Raw genomic sequence first — 16,622 nt, forward strand, 5'->3', positions numbered from 1 at the left:
CGAGGGGTAAAAAAATTACGGTTAAGAGTTTGGGGTTAGAGCGTGGCAGGGTAACCAGCTCGAGGGTTGAAGAAATAGGGATTAAGAGTTTGGGGTTATATCGTTGCAGGGAAACCAGCTCGAGGGTTAAGGAAAATGGGGTTAAGAGTTTGAGGTTACAGCGTGGTAGGGTAAGAGGCTCGAGGGTTAAGGTAATTGGCGTTAAGAGTTTGGGGTTACAGCGTGGCAGGGAAACAAGCTCGAGGGATAAGGGAATTGGGGTTAATAGTTTGGGGTTACAGAGTGGCAGGGAAACCAGTTCGAGGGATAAGGAAATTGGGGTTAAGAATTTCAGTTCGAGCGTGGCAGAAAAACCAGCTCGAGGGGTAAGGAAATTGGGGTTAATAGTTTGGGATTACAGTGTGGTAGGGAAACCAGTTCGAGGGTTTAGGAAATTAGGGTTAAGAGTTTCAGTTCGAGCGTGGCAGGGTAAACAGCTCGAGGGTTGAAGAAATAGGGATTATGAGTTTGGGGTTATATCGTTGCAGGGAAACCAGCTCGAGGGTTAAGGAAAATGGGGTTCAGAGTTTGGGGTTACAGTGTGGCAGGGAAAATAGTTCGAGGGTTAAAGAAATTGGGGTTAAGAGTTTGGGGTTTGAGCGTGGCAGGGTAACCAGCTCGAGGGTTGAAGAAATAGGGATTAAGAGTTTGGGGTTATATCGTTGCAGGGAAACCAGCTCGAGGGTTAAGGAAAATGGGGTTAAGAGTTTGAGGTTACAGCGTGGTAGGGTAAGCAGCTCGAGGGTTAAGGAAATTGGCGTTAAGAGTTTGGGGTTACAGCGTGGCAGGGAAACAAGCTCGAGGGTTAAGGAAATTGGGGTTAATAGTTTGGGGTTACAGTGTGGCAGGGAAACTAGTTCGAGGTTTGAAGAAATAGGGGTTAAGAGTTTGGGCTTAAGGAAAATGGGGTTAAGAGTTTGGGATTACAGCGTGATTCGGTAAACAGCGCGAGGGTTAAGGAAATTGGGGTTAAGAGTTTGGGGTTACAGCGTGGCAGGGAAACAAGCTCGAGGGTTAAGGGAATTGGGGTTAATAGTTCGCGGTTACAGAGTGGCAGGGAAACCAGTTCGAGGGATAAGGAAATTGGGGTTAAGAATTTCAGTTCGAGCGTGGCAGGGTAAGCAGCTCGAGGGTTAAGGAAATTGGGGTTAAGAGTTTAGGGTTACAGCGTGGTAGGGAAACAAGCTCGAGGGTTAAGGAAATTGGGGTTAATAGTTTGGGGTTATATCGTTGCAGGGTAACCAGCTCGAGGGTTAAGGAAAATGAGGTTAAGAGTATGAGGTTACAGCGTAGTAGGGTAAGCAGCTCGAGGGTTAAGGAAATTGGGGTTAAGAGTTTGGGGTTACAGCGTGGCAGGGAAACAAGCTCGAGGGTTAAGGAAATTGGGGTTAAGGAAATTGGGGTTAAGAGTTTGGGGTAACAGCGTGGCAGGGAAACATTCTCGAGGGTTAAGGAAATTGGGGTTAATAGTTTGGGGTTACAGAGTGGCAGGGAAACCAGTTCGAGGGATAAGGAAATTGGGGTTAAGAGTTTGGGGTTAGAGCGTGGCAGGGAAACCAGCTCGAGGTTAAGAAAATTGGGGTTAAGAATTTCAGTTCGAGCGTGGTAGGGTAAGCAGCTCGAGGGTTAAGGAAATTTGGGTTAAGAGTTTGGGGTTACAGCGTGGTAGGGAAACAAGCTTGAGGGTTAAGGAAATTGGGGTTAAGAGTTTGGGGTTACAGCGTGGTAGGGAAACAAGCTCGAGGGTTAAGGAAATTGGGGTTAATAGTTTGGGGTAACAGCGTGGCAGGGAATTCAGTTCGAGAGATAAAAAAATTACGGTTAAGAGTTTGGGGTTAGAGCGTGGCAGGGAAACAATCTCGAGGGTTATGGAAATTGGGGTTAATAGTTTGGGGTTACAGAGTGGCAGGGAAACCAGTTCGAGGGATAAGGAAATTGGGGTTAAGAGTTTGGGGTTAGAGCGTGGCAGGGAAACCAGCTCGAGGTTAAGAAAATTGGGGTTAATAGTTTGGGGTTACAGCGTGGCAGGGAAACCAGTTCGAGGGATTAAAAAATTGGGGTTAAGAGTTTGGGGTTAGAGCGTGGCAGGGTATCCAGCTCGAGGGTTAAGGAAAATGGGGTTAAGAGTTTGAGGTTACAGCGTGGCAGGGTAACCAGCTCGAGGGTTGAAGAAATAGGGATTATGAGTTTGGGGTTATATCGTTGCAGGGAAACCAGCTCGAGGGTTAAGGAAAATGAGGTTCAGAGTTTGGGGTTACAGTGTGGCAGGGAAAATAGTTCGAGGGTTAAAGAAATTGGGGTTAAGAGTTTGCAGTTACAGCGTGGTAGGGAAACAAGCTCGAGGGTTAAGGAAATTGGGGTTAAGAGTTTGGGGTTACAGCGTGGTAGGGAAACAAGCTCGAGGGTTAAGGAAATTGGGGTTAATAGTTTGGGGTTACAGCGTGGCAGGGAAACCAGTTCGAGGGATTAAAAAATTGGGGTTAAGAGTTTGGGGTTAGAGCGTGGCAGGGTATCCAGCTCGAGGGTTAAGGAAAATGGGGCTAAGAGTTTGAGGTTACAGCGTGGCAGGGAAACAAGCTCGAGGGTTAAGGAAATTGGGGTTAATAGTTTGGGGTTACAGTGTGGCAGGGAAACTATTTCGAGGGGTAAAGAAATTGGGGTTAAGAATTTCAGTTCGAGCGTGGCAGGGTAAGCAGCTCGAGGGTTAAGGAAATTGGGGTTAAGAGTTTAGGGTTACAGCGTGGTAGGGAAACAAGCTCGAGGGTTAAGGAAATTGGGGTTAATAGTTTGGGGTTATATCGTTGCAGGGTAACCAGCTCGAGGGTTAAGGAAAATGAGGTTAAGAGTATGAGGTTACAGCGTAGTAGGGTAAGCAGCTCGAGGGTTAAGGAAATTGGGGTTAAGAGTTTGGGGTTACAGCGTGGCAGGGAAACAAGCTCGAGGGTTAAGGAAATTGGGGTTAAGGAAATTGGGGTTAAGAGTTTGGGGTAACAGCGTGGCAGGGAAACATTCTCGAGGGTTAAGGAAATTGGGGTTAATAGTTTGGGGTTACAGAGTGGCAGGGAAACCAGTTCGAGGGATAAGGAAATTGGGGTTAAGAGTTTGGGGTTAGAGCGTGGCAGGGAAACCAGCTCGAGGTTAAGAAAATTGGGGTTAATAGTTTGGGGTTACAGCGTGGCAGGGAAACCAGTTCGAGGGATTAAAAAATTGGGGTTAAGAGTTTGGGGTTAGAGCGTGGCAGGGTATCCAGCTCGAGGGTTAAGGAAAATGGGGTTAAGAGTTTGAGGTTACAGCGTGGCAGGGTAACCAGCTCGAGGGTTGAAGAAATAGGGATTATGAGTTTGGGGTTATATCGTTGCAGGGAAACCAGCTCGAGGGTTAAGGAAAATGAGGTTCAGAGTTTGGGGTTACAGTGTGGCAGGGAAAATAGTTCGAGGGTTAAAGAAATTGGGGTTAAGAGTTTGCAGTTACAGCGTGGTAGGGAAACAAGCTCGAGGGTTAAGGAAATTGGGGTTAAGAGTTTGGGGTTACAGCGTGGTAGGGAAACAAGCTCGAGGGTTAAGGAAATTGGGGTTAATAGTTTGGGGTTACAGCGTGGCAGGGAAACCAGTTCGAGGGATTAAAAAATTGGGGTTAAGAGTTTGGGGTTAGAGCGTGGCAGGGTATCCAGCTCGAGGGTTAAGGAAAATGGGGCTAAGAGTTTGAGGTTACAGCGTGGCAGGGAAACAAGCTCGAGGGTTAAGGAAATTGGGGTTAAGAGTTTGGGGTTAGAGCGTGGCAGGGAAACCAGCTCGAGGTTAAGAAAATTGGGGTTAAGAATTTCAGTTCGAGCGTGGTAGGGTAAGCAGCTCGAGGGTTAAGGAAATTTGGGTTAAGAGTTTGGGGTTACAGCGTGGTAGGGAAACAAGCTTGAGGGTTAAGGAAATTGGGGTTAAGAGTTTGGGGTTACAGCGTGGTAGGGAAACAAGCTCGAGGGTTAAGGAAATTGGGGTTAATAGTTTGGGGTAACAGCGTGGCAGGGAATTCAGTTCGAGAGATAAAAAAATTACGGTTAAGAGTTTGGGGTTAGAGCGTGGCAGGGAAACAATCTCGAGGGTTAAGGAAATTGGGGTTAATAGTTTGGGGTTACAGAGTGGCAGGGAAACCAGTTCGAGGGATAAGGAAATTGGGGTTAAGAGTTTGGGGTTAGAGCGTGGCAGGGAAACCAGCTCGAGGTTAAGAAAATTGGGGTTAATAGTTTGGGGTTACAGCGTGGCAGGGAAACCAGTTCGAGGGATTAAAAAATTGGGGTTAAGAGTTTGGGGTTAGAGCGTGGCAGGGTATCCAGCTCGAGGGTTAAGGAAAATGGGGTTAAGAGTTTGAGGTTACAGCGTGGCAGGGTAACCAGCTCGAGGGTTTAAGAAATAGGGATTATGAGTTTGGGGTTATATCGTTGTAGGGAAACCAGCTCGAGGGTTAAGGAAAATGAGGTTCAGAGTTTGGGGTTACAGTGTGGCAGGGAAAATAGTTCGAGGGTTAAAGAAATTGGAATTAAGAGTTTGCAGTTACAGCGTGGTAGGGAAACAAGCTCGAGGGTTAAGGAAATTGGGGTTAAGAGTATGGGGTTACAGCGTGGTAGGGAAACAAGCTCGAGGGTTAAGGAAATTGGGGTTAATAGTTTGGGGTTACAGCGTGGCAGGGAAACCAGTTCGAGGGATTAAAAAATTGGGGTTAAGAGTTTGGGGTTAGAGCGTGGCAGGGTATCCAGCTCGAGGGTTAAGGAAAATGGGGCTAAGAGTTTGAGGTTACAGCGTGGCAGGGAAACAAGCTCGAGGGTTAAGGAAATTGGGGTTAATAGTTTGGGGTTACAGTGTGGCAGGGAAACTATTTCGAGGGGTAAAGAAATTGGGGTTAAGAGTTTTGGGTTCGAGCGTGGCAGGGTAACAAGCTCGAGGTTTGAAGAAATAGGGGTTAAGAGTTTGGGGTTAGGGAAAATGGGGTTAAGAGTTTGGGGTTACAGCGTGGTTCGGTAAACAGCGCGAGGGTTAAGGAAATTGGGGTTCAGAGTTTGGGGTTACAGTGTGGCAGGGAAAATAGTTCGAGGGTTAAAGAAATTGGGGTTAAGAGTTTGGGGTTAGAGCGTGGCAGGGTAACCAGCTCGAGGGTTGAAGAAATAGGGATTAAGAGTTTGGGGTTATATCGTTGCAGGGAAACCAGCTCGAGGGTTAAGGAAAATGGGGTTAAGAGTTTGAGGTTACAGCGTGGTAGGGTAAGCAGCTCGAGGGTTAAGGAAATTGGCGTTAAGAGTTTGGGGTTACAGCGTGGCAGGGAAACAAGCTCGAGGGTTAAGGAAATTGGGGTTAATAGTTTGGGGTTACAGTGTGGCAGGGAAACTAGTTCGAGGTTTGAAGAAATAGGGGTTAAGAGTTTGGGCTTAAGGAAAATGGGGTTAAGAGTTTGGGGTTACAGCGTGATTCGGTAAACAGCGCGAGGGTTAAGGAAATTGGGGTTAAGAGTTTGGGGTTACAGCGTGGCAGGGAAACAAGCTCGAGGGTTAAGGGAATTGGGGTTAATAGTTCGCGGTTACAGAGTGGCAGGGAAACCAGTTCGAGGGATAAGGAAATTGGGGTTAAGAATTTCAGTTCGAGCGTGGCAGGGTAAGCAGCTCGAGGGTTAAGGAAATTGGGGTTAAGAGTTTAGGGTTACAGCGTGGTAGGGAAACAAGCTCGAGGGTTAAGGAAATTGGGGTTAATAGTTTGGGGTTATATCGTTGCAGGGTAACCAGCTCGAGGGTTAAGGAAAATGAGGTTAAGAGTATGAGGTTACAGCGTAGTAGGGTAAGCAGCTCGAGGGTTAAGGAAATTGGGGTTAAGAGTTTGGGGTTACAGCGTGGCAGGGAAACAAGCTCGAGGGTTAAGGAAATTGGGGTTAAGGAAATTGGGGTTAAGAGTTTGGGGTAACAGCGTGGCAGGGAAACATTCTCGAGGGTTAAGGAAATTGGGGTTAATAGTTTGGGGTTACAGAGTGGCAGGGAAACCAGTTCGAGGGATAAGGAAATTGGGGTTAAGAGTTTGGGGTTAGAGCGTGGCAGGGAAACCAGCTCGAGGTTAAGAAAATTGGGGTTAAGAATTTCAGTTCGAGCGTGGTAGGGTAAGCAGCTCGAGGGTTAAGGAAATTTGGGTTAAGAGTTTGGGGTTACAGCGTGGTAGGGAAACAAGCTTGAGGGTTAAGGAAATTGGGGTTAAGAGTTTGGGGTTACAGCGTGGTAGGGAAACAAGCTCGAGGGTTAAGGAAATTGGGGTTAATAGTTTGGGGTAACAGCGTGGCAGGGAATTCAGTTCGAGAGATAAAAAAATTACGGTTAAGAGTTTGGGGTTAGAGCGTGGCAGGGAAACAATCTCGAGGGTTAAGGAAATTGGGGTTAATAGTTTGGGGTTACAGAGTGGCAGGGAAACCAGTTCGAGGGATAAGGAAATTGGGGTTAAGAGTTTGGGGTTAGAGCGTGGCAGGGAAACCAGCTCGAGGTTAAGAAAATTGGGGTTAATAGTTTGGGGTTACAGCGTGGCAGGGAAACCAGTTCGAGGGATTAAAAAATTGGGGTTAAGAGTTTGGGGTTAGAGCGTGGCAGGGTATCCAGCTCGAGGGTTAAGGAAAATGGGGTTAAGAGTTTGAGGTTACAGCGTGGCAGGGTAACCAGCTCGAGGGTTGAAGAAATAGGGATTATGAGTTTGGGGTTATATTGTTGCAGGGAAACCAGCTCGAGGGTTAAGGAAAATGAGGTTCAGAGTTTGGGGTTACAGTGTGGCAGGGAAAATAGTTCGAGGGTTAAAGAAATTGGGGTTAAGAGTTTGCAGTTACAGCGTGGTAGGGAAACAAGCTCGAGGGTTAAGGAAATTGGGGTTAAGAGTTTGGGGTTACAGCGTGGTAGGGAAACAAGCTCGAGGGTTAAGGAAATTGGGGTTAATAGTTTGGGGTTACAGCGTGGCAGGGAAACCAGTTCGAGGGATTAAAAAATTGGGGTTAAGAGTTTGGGGTTAGAGCGTGGCAGGGTATCCAGCTCGAGGGTTAAGGAAAATGGGGCTAAGAGTTTGAGGTTACAGCGTGGCAGGGTAACAAGCTCGAGGGTTAAGGAAATTGGGGTTAATAGTTTGGGGTTACAGTGTGGCAGGGAAACTATTTCGAGGGGTAAAGAAATTGGGGTTAAGAGTTTTGGGTTCGAGCGTGGCAGGGAAACCAGCTCGAGGTTAAGAAAATTGGGGTTAATAGTTTGGGGTTACAGCGTGGCAGGGAAACCAGTTCGAGGGATTAAAAAATTGGGGTTAAGAGTTTGGGGTTAGAGCGTGGCAGGGTATCCAGCTCGAGGGTTAAGGAAAATGGGGTTAAGAGTTTGAGGTTACAGCGTGGCAGGGTAACCAGCTCGAGGGTTGAAGAAATAGGGATTATGAGTTTGGGGTTATATTGTTGCAGGGAAACCAGCTCGAGGGTTAAGGAAAATGAGGTTCAGAGTTTGGGGTTACAGTGTGGCAGGGAAAATAGTTCGAGGGTTAAAGAAATTGGGGTTAAGAGTTTGCAGTTACAGCGTGGTAGGGAAACAAGCTCGAGGGTTAAGGAAATTGGGGTTAAGAGTTTGGGGTTACAGCGTGGTAGGGAAACAAGCTCGAGGGTTAAGGAAATTGGGGTTAATAGTTTGGGGTTACAGCGTGGCAGGGAAACCAGTTCGAGGGATTAAAAAATTGGGGTTAAGAGTTTGGGGTTAGAGCGTGGCAGGGTATCCAGCTCGAGGGTTAAGGAAAATGGGGCTAAGAGTTTGAGGTTACAGCGTGGCAGGGTAACAAGCTCGAGGGTTAAGGAAATTGGGGTTAATAGTTTGGGGTTACAGTGTGGCAGGGAAACTATTTCGAGGGGTAAAGAAATTGGGGTTAAGAGTTTTGGGTTCGAGCGTGGCAGGGTAACCAGCTCGAGGTTTGAAGAAATAGGGGTTAAGAGTTTGGGGTTATATCGTTGCAGGGCAACCAGCTAGAGGGTTAAGGAAAATGGGGTTCAGAGTTTGGGGTTACAGTGTGGCAGGGAAAATAGTTCGAGGGTTAAAGAAATTGAGGTTAAGAGTTTGGGGTTAGAGCGTGGCAGGGTAACCAGCTCGAGGGTTGAAGAAATAGGGATTAAGAGTTTGGGGTTATATCGTTGCAGGGAAACCAGCTCGAGGGTTAAGGAAAATGGGGTTAAGAGTTTGAGGTTACAGCGTGGTAGGGTAAGCAGCTCGAGGGTTAAGGAAATTGGCGTTAAGAGTTTGGGGTTACAGCGTGGCAGGGAAACAAGCTCGAGGGTTAAGGAAATTGGGGTTAATAGTTTGGGGTTACAGTATGGCAGGGAAACTAGTTCGAGGTTTGAAGAAATAGGGGTTAAGAGTTTGGGCTTAAGGAAAATGGAGTTAAGAGTTTGGGGTTATAGCGTGATTCGGTAAACAGCGCGAGGGTTAAGGAAATTGGGGTTAAGAGTTTGGGGTTACAGCGTGGCAGGGAAACAAGCTCGAGGGTTAAGGGAATTGGGGTTAATAGTTCGCGGTTACAGAGTGGCAGGGAAACCAGTTCGAGGGATAAGGAAATTGGGGTTAAGAATTTCAGTTCGAGCGTGGCAGGGTAAGCAGCTCGAGGGTTAAGGAAATTGGGGTTAAGAGTTTAGGGTTACAGCGTGGTAGGGAAACAAGCTCGAGGGTTAAGGAAATTGGGGTTAATAGTTTGGGGTTATATCGTTGCAGGGTAACCAGCTCGAGGGTTAAGGAAAATGAGGTTAAGAGTATGAGGTTACAGCGTAGTAGGGTAAGCAGCTCGAGGGTTAAGGAAATTGGGGTTAAGAGTTTGGGGTTAGAGCGTGGCAGGGAAACCAGCTCGAGGTTAAGAAAATTGGCGTTGGGTTCAGAATTTCAGTTCGAGCGTGGTAGGTTAAGCAGCTCGAGGGTTAAGGAAATTGGGGTTAAGAGTTTGGAGTTACAGCGTGGTAGGGATACAAGCTCGAGGGTTAAGGAAATTGGGGTTAATAGTTTGGGGTAACAGCGTGGCAGGGAATTCAGTTCGAGAGATAAAAAAATTACGGTTAAGAGTTTGGGGTTAGAGCGTGGCAGGGAAACAATCTCGAGGGTTAAGGAAATTGGGGTTAATATTTTGGGGTTACAGAGTGGCAGGGAAACCAGTTCGAGGGATAAGAAATTGGGGTTAAGAGTTTGTGGTTAGAGCGTGGCAGGGAAACCAGCTCGAGGTTAAGAAAATTGGGGTTAAGAATTTCAGTTCGAGCGTGGTAGGGTAAGCAGCTCGAGGGTTAAGGAAATTGGGGTTAAGAGTTTGGGGTTACAGCGTGGTAGGGAAACAAGCTCGAGGGTTAAGGAAATTGGGGTTAATAGTTTGGGGTAACAGCGTGGCAGGGAATTCAGTTCGAGAGATAAAAAAATTACGGTTAAGAGTTTGGGGTTAGAGCGTGGCAGGGAAACAATCTCGAGGGTTAAGGAAATTGGGGTTAATATTTTGGGGTTACAGAGTGGCAGGGAAACCAGTTCGAGGGATAAGAAATTGGGGTTAAGAGTTTGTGGTTAGAGCGTGGCAGGGAAACCAGCTCGAGGTTAAGAAAATTGGGGTTAAGAATTTCAGTTCGAGCGTGGTAGGGTAAGCAGCTCGAGGGTTAAGGAAATTGGGGTTAAGAGTTTGGGGTTACAGCGTGGCAGGGAAACCAATTCGAGGGATAAAAAAATTGGGGTTAAGAGTTTGGGGTTAGAGCGTGGCAGGGTAACCAGCTCGAGGGTTAAGGAAATTGGGGTTAATAGTTTAGGGTTTCAGAGTGGCAGGGAAACCAGTTCGAGGGATAAGGAAATTGGGGTTAAGAGTTTGGGGTTAGAGCGTGGCAGGGAAACCAGCTCGAGGGTTGAAGAAATAGGGATTAAGAGTTTGGGGTTATATCGTTGCAGGGAAACCAGCTCGAGGGTTAAGGAAAATGGGGTTAAGAGTTTGAGGTTACAGCGTGGTAGGGTAAGCAGCTCGAGGGTTAAGGAAATTGGCGTTAAGAGTTTGGGGTTACAGCGTGGCAGGGAAACAAGCTCGAGGGTTAAGGAAATTGGGGTTAATAGTTTGGGGTTACAGTGTGGCAGGGAAACTAGTTAGAGGTTTGAAGAAATAGGGGTTAAGAGTTTGGGGTTAAGGAAAATGGGGTTAAGAGTTTGGGGTTACAGCGTGGTTCGGTAAACAGCGCGAGGGTTAAGGAAATTGGGGTTAAGAGTTTGGGGTTACAGCGTGGCAGGGAAACAAGCTCGAGGGTTAAGGGAATTGGGGTTAATAGTTTGGGGTTATATCGTTACAGGGTAACCAGCTCGAGAGTTAAGGAAAATGAGGTTAAGAGTATGAGGTTACAGCGTGGTAGAGTAAGCAGCTCGAGGGTTAAGGAAATTGGGGTTAAGAGTTTGGGGTTACAGCGTGGCAGGGAAACAAGCTCGAGGGTTAAGGAAATTGGGGTTAAGGAAATTGGGGTTAAGAGTTTGGGGTAACAGCGTGGCAGGGAAACAATCTCGAGGGTTAAGGAAATTGGGGTTAATAGTTTGGGGTTACAGAGTGGCAGGGAAACCAGTTCGAGGGATAAGGAAATTGGGGTTAAGAGTTTGGGGTTAGAGCGTGGCAGGGAAACCAGCTCGAGGTTAAGAAAATTGGGGTTAAGAATTTGAGTTTGAGCGTGGTAGGGTAAGCAGCTCGAGGGTTAAGGAAATTGGGGTTAAGAGTTTGGGGTTACAGCGTGGTAGGGAAACAAGCTCGAGGGTTAAGGAAATTGGGGTTAATAGTTTGGGGTAACAGCGTGGCACGGAATTCAGTTCGAGAGATAAAAAAATTACGGTTAAGAGTTTGGGGTTAGAGCGTGGCAGGGAAACAATCTCGAGGGTTAAGGAAATTGGGGTTAATATTTTGGGGTTACAGAGTGGCAGGGAAACCAGTTCGAGGGATAAGGAAATTGGGGTTAAGAGTTTGGGGTTAGAGCGTGGCAGGGAAACCAGCTCGAGGTTAAGAAAATTGGGGTTAAGAATTTCAGTTCGTGCGTGGTAGGGTAAGCAGCTCGAGGGTTAAGGAAATTGGGGTTAAGAGTTTGGGGTTACAGCGTGGTAGGGAAACAAGCTTGAGGGTTAAGGAAATTGGGGTTAAGAGTTTGGGGTTACAGCGTGGTAGGGAAACAAGCTCGAGGGATAAGGAAATTGGGGTTAATAGTTTGGGGTAACAGCGTGGCAGGGAATTCAGTTCGAGGGATAAAAAAATTACGGTTAAGAGTTTGGGGTTAGAGCGTGGCAGGGTAACCAGCTCGAGGGTTGAAGAAATAGGGATTAACAGTTTGGGGTTATATCTTTGCAGGGAAACCAGCTCGAGGGTTAAGGAAAATGGGGTTAAGAGTTTGAGGTTACAGCGTGGTAGGGTAAGAGGCTCGAGGGTTAAGGAAATTGGCGTTAAGAGTTTGGGGTTACAGCGTGGCAGGGAAACAAGCTCGAGGGTTAAGGAAATTGGGGTTAATAGCTTGCGGTTACAGTGTGGCAGGGAAACTAATTCGAGGGGTAAAGAAATTGGGGTTAAGAGTTTGGGGTTCGAGCGGTGCAGGGAAACCAGCTCGAGGTTAAGAAAATTGGGGTTAAGAGTTTCAGTTCGAGCGTGGCAAGGTTAGCAGCTCGAGGCTTAAGGAAATTGGGGTTAAGAGTTTGGGGTTACAGCGTGGCAGGGAAACCAGTTCGAGGGATAAGGAAATTGGGGTTAAGAGTTTGGGGTTAGAGCGTGGCAGGGAAACCAGTTCGAGGGATAAGGAAATTGGGGTTAAGAGTTTGGGGTTAGAGCGAGGCAGGGAAACCAGCTTGAGGTTAAGAAAATTGGGGTTGGGTTAAGAATTTCAGTTCGAGCGTGGTAGGGTAAGCAGCTCGAGGGTTAAGAAAATTGGGTTGGGTTAAGAATTTCGGTTCGAGCGTGGTAGGGTAAGCAGCTCGAGGATTAAGGAAATTGGGGTTAAGAGTTTGGAGTTACAGCGTGGTAGGGAAACAAGCTCGAGGGTTAAGGAAATTGGGGTTAAGAGTTTGGGGTTACAGCGTGGTAGGGAAACAAGCTCGAGGGTTAAGGAAATTGGGGTTAATAGTTTGGGGTTACAGCGTGGCAAGGAAACCAATTCGAGGGATAAAAAAATTGGGGTTAAGAGTTTGGGGTTAGAGCGTGGCAGGGAAACCAGCTCGAGGTTAAGAAAATTGGCGTTGGGTTCAGAATTTCAGTTCGAGCGTGGTAGGTTAAGCAGCTCGAGGGTTAAGGAAAGGTGGGTTAAGAGTTTGGGGTTACAGCGTGGCATGGAAACCAGTTCGAGGGATAAGGAAATTGGGGTTAAGAGTTTGGGGTTAGAGCGTGGCAGGGAAACCAGTTCGAGGGATAAGGAAATTGGGGTTAAGAGTTTGGGGTTAGAGCGAGGCAGGGAAACCAGCTCGAGGTTAAGAAAATTGGGGTTGGGTTAAGAATTTCAGTTCGAGCGTGGTAGGGTAAGCAGCTCGAGGGTTAAGAAAATTGGGTTGGGTTAAGAATTTCGGTTCGAGCGTGGTAGGGTAAGCAGCTCGAGGGTTAAGGAAATTGGGGTTAAGAGTTTGGAGTTACAGCGTGGTAGGGAAACAAGCTCGAGGGTTAAGGAAATTGGGGTTAAGAGTTTGGGGTTACAGCGTGGTAGGGAAACAAGCTCGAGGGTTAAGGAAATTGGGGTTAATAGTTTGGGGTTACAGCGTGGCAGGGAAACCAATTCGAGGGATAAAAAAATTGGGGTTAAGAGTTTGGGGTTAGAGCGTGGCAGGGTAACCAGCTCGAGGGTTAAGGAAATTGGGGTTAATAGTTTAGGGTTACAGAGTGGCAGGGAAACCAGTTCGAGGGATAAGGAAATTGGGGTTGGGTTAAGAATTTCGGTTCGAGCGTGGTAGGGTAAGCAGCTCGAGGGTTAAGGAAATTGGGGTTAAGAGTTTGGAGTTACAGCGTGGTAGGGAAACAAGCTCGAGGGTTAAGGAAATTGGGGTTAAGAGTTTGGGGTTACAGCGTGGTAGGGAAACAAGCTCGAGGGTTAAGGAAATTGGGGTTAATAGTTTGGGGTTACAGCGTGGCAGGGAAACCAATTCGAGGGATAAAAAAATTGGGGTTAAGAGTTTGGGGTTAGAGCGTGGCAGGGTAACCAGCTCGAGGGTTAAGGAAATTGGGGTTAATAGTTTAGGGTTACAGAGTGGCAGGGAAACCAGTTAGAGGGATAAGGAAATTGGGGTTAAGAGTTTGGGGTTAGAGCGTGGCAGGGAAACCAGCTCGAGGTTAAGAAAATTGGCGTTGGGTTCAGAATTTCAGTTCGAGCGTGGTAGGTTAAGCAGCTCGAGGGTTAAGGAAAGGTGGGTTAAGAGTTTGGAGTTACAGCGTGGTAGGGAAACAAGCTCGAGGGTTAAGGAAATTGGGGTTAAGAGTTTGGGGTTACAGCGTGGTAGGGAAACAAGCTCGAGGCTTAAGGAAATTGGGGTTAAGAGTTTGGGGTTACAGCGTGGCAGGGAAACCAGCTCGAGGGTTGAAGAAATAGGGATTAAGAGTTTGGGGTTATATCGTTGCAGGGAAACCAGCTCGAGGGTTAAGGAAAATGGGGTTAAGAGTTTGAGGTTACAGCGTGGTAGGGTAAGCAGCTCGAGGGTTAAGGAAATTGGCGTTAAGAGTTTGGGGTTACAGCGTGGCAGGGAAACAAGCTCGAGGGTTAAGGAAATTGGGGTTAATAGTTTGGGGTTACAGTGTGGCAGGGAAACTAGTTCGAGGTTTGAAGAATAGGGGTTAAGAGTTTGGGGTTAAGGAAAATGGGGTTAAGAGTTTGGGGTTACAGCGTGGTTCGGTAAACAGCGCGAGGATTAAGGAAATTGGGGTTAAGAGTTTGGGGTTACAGCGTGGCAGGGAAACAAGCTCGAGGGTTAAGGAAATTGGGGTTAATAGTTTGGGGTTACAGCGTGGCAGGGATTTCAGTTCGAGAGATAAAAAAATTACGGTTAAGAGTTTGGGGTTAGAGCGTGGCAGGGAAACATTCTCGAGGGTTAAGGAAATTGGGGTTAATAGTTTGGGGTTACAGAGTGGCAGGGAAACCAGTTCGAGGGATAAGGAAATTGGGGTTAAGAGTTTGGGGTTAGAGCGTGGCAGGGAAACCAGCTCGAGGTTAAGAAAATTGGGGTTAAGAATTTCAGTTCGAGCGTGGTAGGGTAAGCAGCTCGAGGGTTAAGGAAATTGGGGTTAAGAGTTTGGGGTTACAGCGTGGTAGGGAAACAAGCTCGAGGGTTAAGGAAATTGGCGTTAAGAGTTTGGGGTTACAGCGTGGCAGGGAAACAAGCTCGAGGGTTAAGGAAATTTGGGTTAATAGTTTGCGGTTACAGTGTGGCAGGGAAACTAATTCGAGGGGTAAAGAAATTGGGGTTAAGAGTTTGGGGTTAGAGCGTGGCAGGGAAACCAGTTCGAGGGATAAGGAAATTGGGGTTAAGAGATTGGGGTTAGAGCGAGGCAGGGAAACCAGCTCGAGGTTAAGAAAATTGGGGTTGGGTTAAGAATTTCAGTTCGAGCGTGGTAGGGTAAGCAGCTCGAGGGTTAAGAAAATTGGGGTTGGGTTAAGAATTTCGGTTCGAGCGTGGTAGGGTAAGCAGCTCGAGGGTTAAGGAAATTGGGGTTAAGAGTTTGGAGTTACAGCGTGGTAGGGAAACAAGCTCGAGGGTTAAGGAAATTGGGGTTAAGAGTTTGGGGTTACAGCGTGGTAGGGAAACAAGCTCGAGGGTTAAGGAAATTGGGGTTAATAGTTTGGGGTTACAGCGTGGCAGGGAAACCAATTCGAGGGATAAAAAAATTGGGGTTAAGAGTTTGGGGTTAGAGCGTGGCAGGGTAACCAGCTCGAGGGTTAAGGAAATTGGGGTTAATAGTTTAGGGTTACAGAGTGGCAGGGAAACCAGTTCGAGGGATAAGGAAATTTGGGTTAAGAGTTTGGGGTTAGAGCGTGGCAGGGAAACCAGCTCGAGGTTAAGAAAATTGGCGTTGGGTTCAGAATTTCAGTTCGAGCGTGGTAGGGTAAGCAGCTCGAGGGTTAAGAAAATTGGGTTGGGTTAAGAATTTCGGTTCGAGCGTGGTAGGGTAAGCAGCTCGAGGGTTAAGGAAATTGGGGTTAAGAGTTTGGAGTTACAGCGTGGTAGGGAAACAAGCTCGAGGGTTAAGGAAATTGGGGTTAAGAGTTTGGGGTTACAGCGTGGTAGGGAAACAAGCTCGAGGGTTAAGGAAATTGGGGTTAATAGTTTGGGGTTACAGCGTGGCAGGGAAACCATTTCGAGGGATAAAAAAATTGGGGTTAAGAGTTTGGGGTTAGAGCGTGGCAGGGTAACCAGCTCGAGGGTTAAGGAAATTGGGGTTAATAGTTTAGGGTTACAGAGTGGCAGGGAAACCAGTTCGAGGGATAAGGAAATTGGGGTTGGGTTAAGAATTTCGGTTCGAGCGTGGTAGGGTAAGCAGCTCGAGGGTTAAGGAAATTGGGGTTAAGAGTTTGGAGTTACAGCGTGGTAGGGAAACAAGCTCGAGGGTTAAGGAAATTGGGGTTAAGAGTTTGGGGTTACAGCGTGGTAGGGAAACAAGCTCGAGGCTTAAGGAAATTGGGGTTAAGAGTTTGGGGTTACAGCGTGGCAGGGAAACCAGCTCGAGGGTTGAAGAAATAGGGATTAAGAGTTTGGGGTTATATCGTTGCAGGGAAACCAGCTCGAGGGTTAAGGAAAATGGGGTTAAGAGTTTGAGGTTACAGCGTGGTAGGGTAAGCAGCTCGAGGGTTAAGGAAATTGGCGTTAAGAGTTTGGGGTTACAGCGTGGCAGGGAAACAAGCTCGAGGGTTAAGGAAATTGGGGTTAATAGTTTGGGGTTACAGTGTGGCAGGGAAACTAGTTCGAGGTTTGAAGAATAGGGGTTAAGAGTTTGGGGTTAAGGAAAATGGGGTTAAGAGTTTGGGGTTACAGCGTGGTTCGGTAAACAGCGCGAGGATTAAGGAAATTGGGGTTAAGAGTTTGGGGTTACAGCGTGGCAGGGAAACAAGCTCGAGGGTTAAGGAAATTGGGGTTAATAGTTTGGGGTTACAGCGTGGCAGGGATTTCAGTTCGAGAGATAAAAAAATTACGGTTAAGAGTTTGGGGTTAGAGCGTGGCAGGGAAACATTCTCGAGGGTTAAGGAAATTGGGGTTAATAGTTTGGGGTTACAGAGTGGCAGGGAAACCAGTTCGAGGGATAAGGAAATTGGGGTTAAGAGTTTGGGGTTAGAGCGTGGCAGGGAAACCAGCTCGAGGTTAAGAAAATTGGGGTTAAGAATTTCAGTTCGAGCGTGGTAGGGTAAGCAGCTCGAGGGTTAAGGAAATTGGGGTTAAGAGTTTGGGGTTACAGCGTGGTAGGGAAACAAGCTCGAGGGTTAAGGAAATTGGCGTTAAGAGTTTGGGGTTACAGCGTGGCAGGGAAACAAGCTCGAGGGTTAAGGAAATTTGGGTTAATAGTTTGCGGTTACAGTGTGGCAGGGAAACTAATTCGAGGGGTAAAGAAATTGGGGTTAAGAGTTTG

This window comes from Phymastichus coffea, unplaced genomic scaffold (assembly GCF_024137745.1).
Source record: "Phymastichus coffea isolate CEN01 unplaced genomic scaffold, Cenicafe_Pcof_1.1 PCOF00022, whole genome shotgun sequence".
Classification (NCBI taxonomy): Eukaryota; Metazoa; Arthropoda; class Insecta; order Hymenoptera; family Eulophidae; genus Phymastichus; species Phymastichus coffea.